A 13,897-nucleotide genomic window follows, 5' to 3' on the forward strand; every position below is an offset into this window, starting at 1 on the left:
TTACGGACTGTTCTGTTTTGACAGATTCTGCCTTTTATTTTGCATTGCCTCTTTTACTGTGTTTGACTGGGATTCTTTGCTCCATTAAATTTCAGTAACCTTGGGTAATGTCCAGAAGTGTTGGAAATGATTGTGTCCTTGCTGAACATGTGAATTTTTGATTATGCACTAACCCTCTAATGAGATTGCTTTGAGTTTGGTGTGTCCTTGCTGAACATGTGAAATAGAAAATGCTTCATGTGGTAATTGGTATATTGTCTTGAATAAATTGATACTTGGAAATTGTTTTGAGCTCTCAAGTAGATCATGTTTAAGCTCTTGCATCATGTAGTTTAAACCTATTAGTGGAGAACTACCGTAGAGCTTGTTGAAATTTGGTTTGCATGATTGGTCTCTCTAAGGTCTAGATATTTTCTGGTAAAAGTGTTTGAGCAACAAGAAAGACAGTGTAGAGTCTTATAATGCTTGCAATATGTTCTTATGTAAGTTTTGCTGTACCGGTTCATACTTGTGTTTGCTTCAAACAACCTTGCTAGCCAAAGACTTGTACTGAGAGAGAATGCTTCTCGTGCATCCAAAACCTTGAGCCAAAAACTATGCCATTTGTGTCCATCATAACTACCTACTATGTGGTATTTCTCTGCCATTCCAAGTAAATACTTCATGTATTACCTTTAAACAATTCAAAAGTTATTATCTCTTATTTGTGTCAATGTTTTATAGCTCATGAGGAAGTATGTGGTGTTTTATCTTTCAATCTTGTTGGGCAGACTTTCACTAATGAACTAGTGTCTTCATCCGCTTGTCCAATAATTTTGGAAAAAGAGCTGGCAACGGGGTTCCCAGCCCCAATCAATCAACTTTCATTAATAATTCTCTTCACATATTTTGTCCTGATTCATCAGTAAGCAACTTAATTTTGCAAATAGACACTCCTCCATGGTATGTGAAATGTTGGAAGGCACCCGAGGATTCGGTTAGCCATGGCTTGTGAAAGAAAAAGGTTGGGAGGAGTGTCATCTCTAAATAAAACTAAAGTGCACGTGTAAACAAAAGAGAACAGGGATGATCTACCTTGCTGGTAGAGATAACGTCCTTCACGGGAGCCGCTCTTTGAAAGTCTGTTTGACGAGGGGGTTAGAGTGCCCACTACCATTCGTTGACAACAACAAACTCCTCTCAAAACTTTACTTTTATGCTCTCTATATGATTTCAAAACTTGAAAAGCTCTAGCACATGATTTAATCCCTACTTCCCTCTGCGAAGGGCCTTTCTTTTACTTTATGTTGAGTCAGTTTACCTACTTCTTTCTATCTTAGAAGCAAACACTTGTGTCAATTGTGTGCATTGATTCTTACATACTTGCTTATTGCACTCATCATATTACTTTGTGTTGAAAATTATCCATGATATATACATGTTGAAAGTTGAAAGCAATTGCTGAAACTTAAATCTTCCTTTGTGTTGCTTCAAAACCTTCTATTAAGAATCTATTGCTTTATGAGTTAACTCTTATGCAAGACTTTTTGATGCTTGTCTTGAAAGTACTATTCATGAAATTTTTTTGCTATATGATTCAGTTGTTTAGTCATTATCTTTTTGTTAGCAAACTATAGACCATTGCTTTGAGTCACTTCATTCATCTCATATGCTTTACAATAGTATTGATCAAGATTATGTTGCTAGCATGTCACTTCAGAAATTATTCTTTTTATCGTTTACCTACTCGAGGGCGAGTAGGAACTAAGCTTGGGGATTCTTGATACGTCTCAAACGTATCTATAATTTCTTATGTTCCATGCTAGTTTTATGACAATACCTACATGATTTATTCATACTTTATATCATTTTTATGCATTTTCCGGGACTAACCTATTAACAAGATGTCGAAGCGCCACAGTTCCTGTTTTCTGTTGTTTTTGGTTTCAGAAATTCTACACAGGAAATATTCTTGGAATTGGACCCACGAAGACAGAAGTCAATATTTTGCCGAGACGGACCCAGAGAGCCAGAGAAGGGCTAGAGGGGGGCCAAGGGGCTCCCACACCAAAGGGGATGCGGCCCCACCCTGGCCGCGCCGCCATGTGGGGTGGGCCCCTCGGGACTCTGATACGTCTCAAACGTATCTATAATTTCTTATGTTCCATGCTACTTTTATGATGATACTCACATGTTTTATACACATTATATGTCATTATTATGCATTTTCCGGCACTAACCTGTTGACGAGATGCCGAAGAGCCGATTCTTTGTTTCTGTGCTGTTTTTGGTTTCAGAAATCCTAGTAAGGAAATATTCTCGGAATTGGACGAAATCAACGCCCAGGGTCTTATTTTTCCACGAAGCTTCCAGAAGACCGAAGAGGAAACGAAGTGGGGCGACGAGGCGCCGACACAACAGGGCGGCGTGGCCCAGGCCCTGGCCGTGCGGCCCTGGTGTGTGGGGCCCTCGTTTCGCCCCTAAACCTGCCCTTCCGCCTACTTAAAGCCTTCGTCGCGAATACCCCAGTACCGAGAGCCACGATACGGAAAACCTTCCAGAGACGCCGCCGCCGCCAATCCCATCTCGGGGGATTCAGGAGATCGCCTCCGGCACCCTGCCGGAGAGGGGAATCATCTCCCGGACGGCTCTTCATCGCCATGATCGCCTCCGGATCGATGTGTGAGTAGTTTACCCGTGGACTATGGGTCCATAGCAGTAGCTATATGGTTTTCTTCTCCTCATTGTGCTATCATGTTAGATCTTGTGAGCTGCCTATCATGATCAAGATCATCTATTTGTAATGCTACATGTTGTGTTTGTTGGGATCCGATGAATATGGAATACTATGCCAAGTTGATTATTGATACGTCTCCGACGTATCGATAATTTCTTATGTTCCATGCCACATTATTGATGATATCTACATGTTTTATGCACACTTTATGTCATATTCGTGCATTTTCTGGAACTAACCTATTAACAAGATGCCGAAGTGCCGATTGTCGTTTTCTCGCTGTTTTTGGTTTCGAAATCGTAGTAACGAAATATTCTCGGAATTGGACGAAATCAACGCCCAGGGTCCTATTTTGCCACGAAGCTTCCAGAAGACCGAAGAGGAGTCGAAGTGGGGCCACGAGGCACCGCCACACTAGGGCGGCGCGGCCCAAGCCCTGGCCGTGCCGACCTGTGGTGTGGGGCCCTCGTGTGGCCCCCCGCGTTGCCCTTCCGCCTACTTAAAGCCTCCGTCGCGAAACCCCCAGTACCGAGAGCCACGATACGAAAAACCTTCCAGAGACGCCGCCGCCGCCAATCCCATCTCGGGGGATTCTGGAGATCTCCTCCGGCACCCTGCCGGAGAGGGGATTCATCTCCCGGAGGACTCTTCACCGCCATGGTCTCCTCCGGAGTGATGAGTGAGTAGTTCACCCCTGGACTATGGGTCCATAGCAGTAGCTAGATGGTTGTCTTCTCCTCATTGTGCTTCATTGTTGGATCTTGTGAGCTGCCTAACATGATCAAGATCATCTATCTGTAATACTATATGTTGTGTTTGTCGGGATCCGATGGATAGAGAATACTATGTTATGTTAATTATCAAGTTATTACCTATGTGTTGTTTATGATCTTGCATGCTCTCCGTTATTAGTAGAGGTGGCCAAGTTTTTGCTCTTAACTCCAAGAGGGAGTATTTATGCTCGATAGTGGGTTCATGCCTCCATTGATATCTGGGACGAGTGACGAAAAGTTCTAAGGTTGTGGATGTGTTGTTGCCACTAGGGATAAAACATTGATGCTATGTCTAAGGATGTAGTTGTTGATTACATTACGCACCATACTTAATGCAATTGTCTGTTGCTTTGCAACTTAATACTGGAAGGGGTTCGGATGATAACCTGAAGGTGGAATTTTTAGGCATAGATGCATGCTGGATGGCGGTCTATGTACTTTGTCGTAATGCCCAATTAAATCTCACTATATTTATCATGACATGTATGTGCATTGTTATGCCCTCTCTATTTGTCAATTGCCCGACTGTAATTTGTTCACCCAACATGCTTTTATCTTATGGGAGAGACACCTCTAGTGAACTGTGGACCCCGGTCCATTCTTTTATACTGAAATACAAATCTGCTGCAATACTTGTTCTTTACTGTTTTCTTGCAAACAATCATCTTCCACACAATACGGTTAACCCTTTGTTACAACAAGCCGGTGAGATTGACAACCTCACTGTTTCGTTGGGGCAAAGTACTTTGGTTGTGTTGTGCAGGTTCCACGTTGGCGCCGGAATCTCTCGGTGTTGCGCCGCACTACATCCCGCCGCCATCAACCTTCAACGTGCTTCTTGACTCCTACTGGTTCGATTATACCTTGGTTTCTTACTGAGGGAAACTTGCCGCTGTGCGCATCACACCTTCCTCTTGGGGTTCCCAACGGACGTGTCAACTACACGCATCAATTATCAATCTATCATATATGTGGTTTATGTTCTTGCATGCTCTCCGTTGCTAGTAGAGGCTCTGGCCAAGTTGATACTTGTGACTCCAAGAGGGAGTATTTATGCTCGATAGTGGGTTCATGCCTCCATTGAATCTCGGACGAGTGACGAAAAGTTCTAAGGTTGTGGATGTGCTCGTTGCCACTAGGGATAAAACATCGATGCTTTGTCTAAGGATATTTGTGTTGATTACATTACGCACCATACTTAATGCAATTGTCTCGTTGTTTGCAACTTAATACTGGAAGGGGTTCGGATGATAACCTCGAAGGTGGACTTTTTAGGCATAGATGCATGCTGGATAGCGGTCTATGTACTTTGTCGTAATGCCCTCGATTAAATCTCATAGTACTCATCATGATATATGTATGTGCATTGTTATGCCTTCTTTATTTGTCAATTGCCCAACTGTAATTTGTTCACCCAACATGCTATTTCTTATCGGAGAGACACCACTAGTGAACCGTGGACCCCGGTCCATTCTTTACATCCGAAATACAATCCATCGCAATTGTTCTTTACTCGTTCTTCGCAAACAAACATCATCATCCACACTATACATCTAATCCTTTGTTTACAAGCAAGCCGGTGAGATTGACAACCTCATCGTTACGTTGGGGCAAAGTACTTTGATTGTGTTGTGCAGGTTCCACGTTGGCGCCGGAATCCCTGGTGTTGCGCCGCACTACACTCCGCCACCAACAACCTTCACGTGTTCCTTGACTCCTACTGGTTCGATAACATTGGTTTCTTACTAAGGGAAAACTTGCTGCTGTACGCATCACACCTTCCTCTTGGGGTTCCCAACGCGCGTGTGCTTTACGCGTATCAAGCTCTTTTTCTGGCGCCGTTGCCGGGGAGATCAAGACACGCTGCAAGGGGAGTCTCCCACATAATCTCTTTACTTTGTTTTTGTCTTGCTTTACTTTACTTTATTTACTGCTTTGTTTGCTCTTATATAAAAAACATACAAAAAAAAATTAGTTGCTAGATTTACTTTATTTACTGTCTTGTTCTCTATATTAAAAACACAAAAAAATTAGTTACTTGCATTTACTTTATTTAGTTTGCTTTATTTACTACTCCTAAAATGGGTACTGTTGAGAATACTAAGTTGTGTGACTTCACTAGCACAAATAATAATGATTTCATATGCGCACCTATTGCTCCACCTGCTACTACAGCAGAATTCTTTGAAATTAAACCTGCTTTACTAAATCTTGTTATGAGAGAGCAATTTTCTGGTGTTAGTTCTGATGATGCTGCTGCCCATATTAATAATTTTGTTGAACTATGTGAAATGAAAAAGTATAAGGATGTAGATGGTGACATTATAAAATTAAAATTGTTTCCTTTCTCCTGAAGAGGAAGAGCTAAAGATTGGTTGCTATCTCTGCCTAGAAATAGTATTGATTCATGGACTAAATGTAAGGATGCTTTTATTGGTAGATATTATCCTCCCGCTAAAATTATATCTCTGAGAAGTAGCATAATGAATTTTAAGCAATTAGATAATGAACATGTTTCTCAAGCATGGGAGAGAATGAAATCTTTGGTGAAGAATTGCCCTACCCATGGACTAACTACTTGGATGATCATCCAAACCTTCTATGCATGATTGAATTTTTCTTCGCGGAACTTATTGGATTCAGCTGCTGGAGGTACCTTTATGTCCATCACTTTGGGGGCGGCAACAAAGCTTCTTGATGATATGATGATAAATTACTCTGAATGGCACACGGAAAGGGCTCCACAAGGTAAGAAGGTAAATTCTCGTTGAAGAAACCTCCTCCTTGAGTGATAAGATTGATGCTATTATGTCTATGCTTGTGAATGGTAGATCTAATGTTGATCCTAATAATGTTCCTTTAGCTTCATTGGTTGCCCAATAAGAACATGTTGATGTGAACTTCATTAAAAATAATAATTTCAACAACAATGCTTATAGGAATAATTCTGGTAACAACTATATGCCATATCCTTCTACTAATGGTAATGGTTATGGTAATTCTTATGGGAATTTTTACAACAATAGTAGGAATGTACCCCCTGGTCTTGAAGCCATGCTTAAAGAATTTATTATTACACAAACTGCTTTTAACAAATTGATATTCTTGCTTCTAAGGTTGATAGACTTGCCTCTGATGTTGATCTTTTAAAATTGAAAGTTATGCCTAATAAGGATAATGATAATAAAATTGTTACTACAGCAAACGCCATCCAAGTTCGAATTAATGAGAATATTAGATTGATGGCTGAATTGCATGCTAGGTGGGAAAGAGAAGAAAACGAAAAACTTGCTAAAAAGAATAATGTAGCTAAAGTTTGGACTATTACCACCACTAGTATGAAAATGCTTCACATGTTGCTACACCCCCTTCTATCAATGGGAAAATAATTGGTGCTGGCAATGTTTCTACTCCTAGTGCAAAGCGTGCAAAATTGCTTGAAACTGCTAAAACTGCTGAAACTGTTTGTGATAAAACTGCTGAAATTTTTCAAAATGTTGGGGACAATGATCCCATTGCTGTAGATCATAATGGTTTAGATTTTGATGATTGTCACATCTATGAAGTTATAAAGTTCTTACAAAAACTTGCTAAAAGTCCCAATGCTAGTGCTATAAATTTTGCCTTTACAAAACATATTACAAATGCTCTCATAAAAGCTAGAGAAGAGAAACTAAAACTTGAAACTTCTATTCCTAGGAATTAGAAGATGGTTGGGAGCCCATCATTAAGATGAGGGTCAATGATTTTGATTGTAATGCTGTATGTGATCTTGGTGCAAGTATTTCTGTTATGCCTAAGAAAATCTATGATGTGCTTGACTTGCCACCATTGAAAAATTGTTATTTGGATGTTAATCTTGCTGATAATGCTATAAAGAAACCTTTGGGGAGGATTGATAATGTTTGCATTATGGTTAACAATAACCTTGTCCCCGTTGATTTTGTTGTCTTGGATATTGAATGCAATGCATCTTGTCCCATTATATTGGGAAGACCTTTTCTTCGAACTGTTGGTGCTACCATTGATATGAAGGAAGGTAATATTAAATATCAATTTCCTCTCAAGAAAGGTATGGAATACTTCCCTAGAAAGAGAATGAAGTTACCTTATGATTCTATTATGAGAACAAATTATGATGTTGATGCTTCGTCTCTTGACAATACTTGATACACACTTTCTGCGCCTAGCTGAAAGGCGTTAAAAGAAAAGCGCTTATGGGAGACGACCCATTATTTTACTTCTGCACTTTTGTTTTATATTTGAGTCTTGGAAGTTGTTACTACTGTAGCAACCTCTCCTTATCTTTATTTTATTGCATTGTTGTTCCAAGTAAAGTCTTTGATAGTAAAGTCAATACTAGATTTGGATTACTGCGCAGGAACAGATTTCTTGCTGTCACGAAATTGAGCCGCCCCTGCTGTAGAAAATTTAGAAAAATCTACCAATTTACGTGCGTGATCCTCAGATATGTACGCAACTTTCATTCAATTTGCGCATTTTCATCTGAGCAAGTTAAGTGCCCCTGAAAAATTCGTCTTTACGGACTGTTCTGTTTTGACAGATTCTGCCTTTTATTTCGCATTGCCTGTTTTGCTATGTTTGATGGATTTCTTTGTTCCATTAACTTTCAGTAGCTTTGTGCAATGTCCAGAAGTGTTAAGAATGATTATGTCACCTCTGAATATATGAATTTTCAATTATGCACTAACCCTCTAATGAGATTGTTTTGAGTTTGGTGTGTAGGAAGTTTTCAAGGGTCAAGAGAGGAGGATGATACAATATGATCAAGAAGAGTGAAAAGTCTAAGCTTGGGGATGTGATACGTCCATTTTGCATCACTATTTTATATCATAATTTGCTGTTATTCATTGATATATTTCATATTTGGAGATGATACTTATGTTATTTCATCTATTTTGCATGTTTCATGATTATTTGGGGATCGCGCACCGGAGCCAGGATTCTGCTGGAAAAAGCACCGTCAGAATGCAATATTTCGGAAGATCAACAGTTGACGGAAATTATATGAAAACTCCTATTTTTCCAGAAGACGAAGGGAGCCAGAAGGGGGAGCCGAGGGGACCCGAGGTGGACCCACCTCATAGGCCGGCGCGGCCCAAGGCCTGGCCGCGCCGCCCTGTGAGGAGGGGGCCCACAGCCCCCTCTCGCCTCCTTTTCTTCGCGTATGTCTTCGTCCCGAAAACCTAAGCCCCGGAGGATAGTCGCGAAGAGTCACAGCCCGCTTCTCGCGGGGCGGAGAACACCAGAGAGAAAAGAGCTCTCCGGCAGGCTGAAATCTGCCGGGGAAATTCCCTCCCGGAGGGGGAAATCGACGCCATCGTCACCGTCATCGAGCTGGACATCATCTCCATCATCATCACCATCATCATCACCATCATCATCATCATCATCACCGCCATCTCCACCGCTGCACCTCGTCACCGCTGTAACAATTTGGGTTTGATCTTGATTGTTTGATAGGGGAAACTCTCCCGGTGTTGATTTCTACTTGTTATTGATGCTATTGAGTGAAACTATTGAACCAAGGTTTATGTTCAGATTGTTATTCATCATCATATCACCTCTGATCATGTTCCATATGATGTCTCGTGAGTAGTTTGTTTAGTTCTTGAGGACATGGGTGAAGTCTAAATGTTAGTAGTGAATTATGTTGGTTAGTATTCAATGTTATGATATTTAAGTTGTGGTGTTATTCTTCTAGTGGTGTCGTGTGAACGTCGACTACATGACACTTCACCATTTATGGGCCTAGGGGAGTGCATCTTGTATTCGTTTGCCAATTGCGGGGTTGCCGGAGTGACGTAAACCTAAACCCCCGTTGGTATATCGGTGCGGGAGGGATAGCATGATCTCGTAGTTTAAGGCTATGGTTAGATTTATCTTAATTACTTTCTTGTAGTTGCGGATGCTTGCAAGGGGTATAATCACAAGTATGTATTAGTCCTAGGAAGGGCGGTACATTAGCATAGGTTCACCCACACAACACTTATCAAAACAATGAAGATTAATCAGCTATATGAAGCGAAAGCACTAGACTAAATTCCCGTGTGTCCTCAAGAACGGTTGGTCATTATAAGTAAACAAATCGGCTTGTCCTTTGTGCTAAAAAGGATTGGGCCACTCGCTGCAATTATTTCTCTCGCACTTTACTTACTTGTACTTATTTCATCTGCTATATCAAAACCCCCTGAATACTTGTTTGTGAGCATTTACAGTGAATCCTTCATCGAAACTGCTTGTCAACACCTTCTGCTCCTCGTTGGGTTCGACACTCTTATTTATCGAAAGTACTACGATACACCCCCTATACTTGTGGGTCATCAAGACTATTTTCTGGTGCCGTTGCCGGGGAGTGAAGCGCTATTGGTAAGTGGAATTGGTAAGGGAAACTTTTTACTGTACGTGCTGTTTTTATTTCTACCTGCTGCTATAAATTATTATGGAGAGGTCTTCTCTTGAATTCCTCTTTGGGAAATCTACTACTACTGCAAGGGTAGTGGATGAGGCGCCAGTGAGAGCGAGGTTCCATACAAAATACCTATGAAAATTATTGAACGTGTTGTGGATAACCGCTATGAAGGGGATGGAACTGTCCATCCCGGTGATCATTTACTCGTTTTTACATGAATTATGCGGGTTATTCAAATGTGCAGGTATTGCTATGGATGAAGTGAGGAAGAAACTATTCTCTATATCGCTGTCCGGTAAAGCAGCGCACTGGTATAAATTGCTGAAGAATAGGGATTCTCTCAATTGGGAGGACATTGTGCCTTTATTTTATTCCAAATTCTATCCTCCAAGTGAAATTCACAAAGATCGGAACCGCATATATAATTTCTGGCCTCATGATGTTGAAAGTATTGCCCAAGCTTGGGGGAGACTGAAGTCTTTAATGCTCAAATGCCCCATTCATGAGCTTCCTGGTAATATTATTATTGATAATTTCTATGCAAGATTGTCTTTTCAAGATAAGACTTTGCTGGATACTTCTTGTTCTGGATCATTTACACGCAATAAAGAAGAGTTTCAAAGAGACCTTCTTGATCGGATCCAGGAGAATACTGCAGGATGGGAGAATGACAAAGATAGAGAGTCAGGTATAAACTTTGATTATAAATGCATTGAAGTTTTTATGGATACTGATAAATTTCGTAATATTAGTGCTACTTATGGTCTTGATTCTCAAGTCGTTGTAAATCTTTATAAAGCTTTTGCCTCTCACTTTGAATTACCTAGGAAGAATGTTGATAAGTATCATGAACCATATAAAGATAAAATTGATCCATCTATAAATAAATGTGCTATAATTGAAACTGTTGATCATATTCTTCCTGCAGCTTATATTGAGAAAACTCCTTTCCCTGTTAAAATGAAGGAGTAATCTGTTATATCTAGTGCGGTTAATAAAAGTGCAAAGAAACCTATAGAACCTGAAAAACAAATTAAGGTTGAACCTGCTGTTGCAATAGTTAAAGATCTTGTGACTGAAAATGTAGTGGATGGTCATATTATTTTCTGTGAAGATGCTTCTTATATTGTTTCGCATCCTAATAAGTCTAGGAAAGCTAGTGTTCCTATGCTCTCTGTTAGAATTGGTGATCATTGTTATTATGGTTTATGTGACATTGGTGCAAGTATTAGCGCCATCCCTTATGAGCTTTATACGGAGATCATGCATGAAATTGGTTCTTGTGAACTTGAAGATATTGATGTGGTTATTCGGCTAGCTAATAGAGAAACTATCTCTCCTATTGGTATTATTCGAGATGTGGAAGTTCTATGTGGTAAGATTAAATATCCTGCTGACTTTTTAGTACTTGGTTCTGCTGCTAGTAAGTATTGTCCTATTATTTTTGGTAGACCTTTCCTAAATACTTGTGGAGATGTTATAGATTGCAAGAAGGAAAAGATTATGACTAAATTTGCTGGTGAATCTTATGAGTTTAATTTCTCTAAATTTGTCAAAACTCCTTATAAAGCTGATTTGCCTAATAATGATTTTAGAGTTGAACAGTGTGCGTCTATTGCTCTTGCTCCTAATAATCCTTTGCAGCAACATTTGGAAAATAGTGAGAGTGAAGTCTTTAGGGAAGAAAGAAATGAGCTCGATGAAATTTTCCTTCGCCAACCTATTCTTAAACATGGCTTGCCAGTTGAAGATCTAGGTACAACACCACCACCAAAGGAAGATCCTGTTTTTGATTTAAAACCATTGCCTGATAATCTTAAGTATGCTCATATTGATGATAAGAAAATATATCCTGTTATTATTAGTTCTAAGCTTTCGGATATTGAGGAAGAAAGGTTATTGGAAATATTGAAGAAACACCGAGGAGCTATTGGCTATACTCTTGATGACTTGAAGGGGATTTCTCCCTCTATTTGCCAACATGCTATCAATATGGAAGATGATGCAAAGCCCGTTGTTGAACATCAACGTCGTCTAATTCCGAAGATGAAGGATGTGGTAAGGAATGAGGTATTAAAACTTCTTGAAGCTGGTATTATATATCCTATTGCTGATAGTAGTTGGGTTAGTCCTGTGCATTGTTTTCCTAAGAAAGGAGGAATGATCGTTGTGCCTAATGATAATGATGAGCTCATCCCTCAAAGAGTAGTTGTAGGGTATAGAATGTGCATTGATTATCGAAAAGTCAATAAGGTTACTAAGAAAGATCATTACCCTTTACCATTTATTGATCAAATGTTAGAAAGGTTGTCTAAAAATACTAATTTTTGCTTTCTTGATTGTTATTCTGGGTTTTCACAAATTGCTGTTAAAACTAAAGATCAAGAGAAAACCACTTTCACTTGTCCCTATGGAACTTATGCTTATAGGCGTATGCCTTTTGGTTTATGTAATGCTCCTGCTACTTTTCAAAGATGCATGTCTGCTATTTTTCATGGCTTTTGTGAGAGTATTGTAGAGGTATTCATGGATGATTTTTCTGTCTATGGGAATTCTTTTGATAATTGCTTGCGAAACCTTGATAAAGTATTGCGGAGATGTGAAGAAACTAATCTTGTTCTTAATTGGGAGAAATGCCACTTTATGGTTAATGAAGGAATTGTATTGGGACATAAAATTTCCGAGAGAGGTATTGAAGTTGATAGAGCTAAAGTTGAAGCAATTGAGAAGATGCCCTATCCTAGGGATGTTAAAGGTATTCGTAGTGTTCTTGGTCATGCTGGGTTTTATAGGGGATTTATTAAAGATTTTTCTAAGATTTCAAAGCCTCTTACTAATCTTCTTCAAAAAGATGTACCTTTTGTTTTTGATGATGATTGTAAGGAAGCTTTTGAAACTCTAAAGAAAGCCTTAACAACTGCTCCTATAGTTGAACCTCCTGATTGGAATTTGCCTTTTGAAATTATGTGTGATGCTAGTGATTTTGCTGTAGGCGCTGTTCTTGGACAGCGAGTAGATAAGAAATTGAATGTTATTCATTATGCTAGCAAAACTCTTGATGCTGCTCAAAGAAATTATGCTACAACTGAAAAAGAATTATTAGCTGTAGTCTTTGCTTGTGATAAGTTTAGATCCTATATTGTTGATTCAAAAGTTACAATTCATACTGATCATGCTGCAATTAGATACCTTATGACAAAGAAAGATGCTAAGCCAAGGCTTATTAGATGGGTACTTCTTTTGCAAGAATTTGATTTGCATATCATAGATAGGAAAGGTGCTGATAATCCTGTTGCTGATAATTTGTCTAGATTGGAAAATATTACTTATGATCCTGTTCTCGTTAATGATAGTTTTCCAAATGAACAATTGGCTGTAATAGAGGTGAGCTCGCGAGATAGTCCTTGGTACGCCGATTATGCTAACTTTATTGTATCCAAGTACTTGCCTCCAACCTTTTCAGCTCAGCAAAGGAGGAAATTCTTTTATGACTTGAGGCATTATTTTTGGGATGACCCACACTTATATAAAGAAGGAGTGGATGGTATTCTGCGAAGATGTGTTCCTGAATATGAACAACAGGAGATATTGACTAAATTTCATGGTAGTGTTTATGGAGGACATCACGCCGGAGATAGGACCGCGCAAAAGGTTCTACAATCAGGTTTTTATTGGCCAACTCTCTTCAAAGATGCAAGGAAGTTTATTTTATCTTGTGATGAATGTCAAAGGGTTGGTAATATCTCCGTACGCAATGAAATGCCTATGAATTATACTCTTGTTATTGAACCATTCGATTGTTGGGGATTTGACTTCATGGGTCCTTTCCCTTTTTCAGAAGGTAACACTCATATACTTGTTGCTGTTGATTATTGATGACCCACAAGTATAGGGGATCGCAACAGTCTTCGAGGGAAGTATTACCCAATTTATTGATTCGACACAAGGGGAGACAAAGAACACTTGAAAGCCTTA

Source organism: Lolium rigidum, chromosome 7 (genome assembly GCF_022539505.1).
Source record: "Lolium rigidum isolate FL_2022 chromosome 7, APGP_CSIRO_Lrig_0.1, whole genome shotgun sequence".
In the NCBI taxonomy this organism is placed as follows: Eukaryota; Viridiplantae; Streptophyta; class Magnoliopsida; order Poales; family Poaceae; genus Lolium; species Lolium rigidum.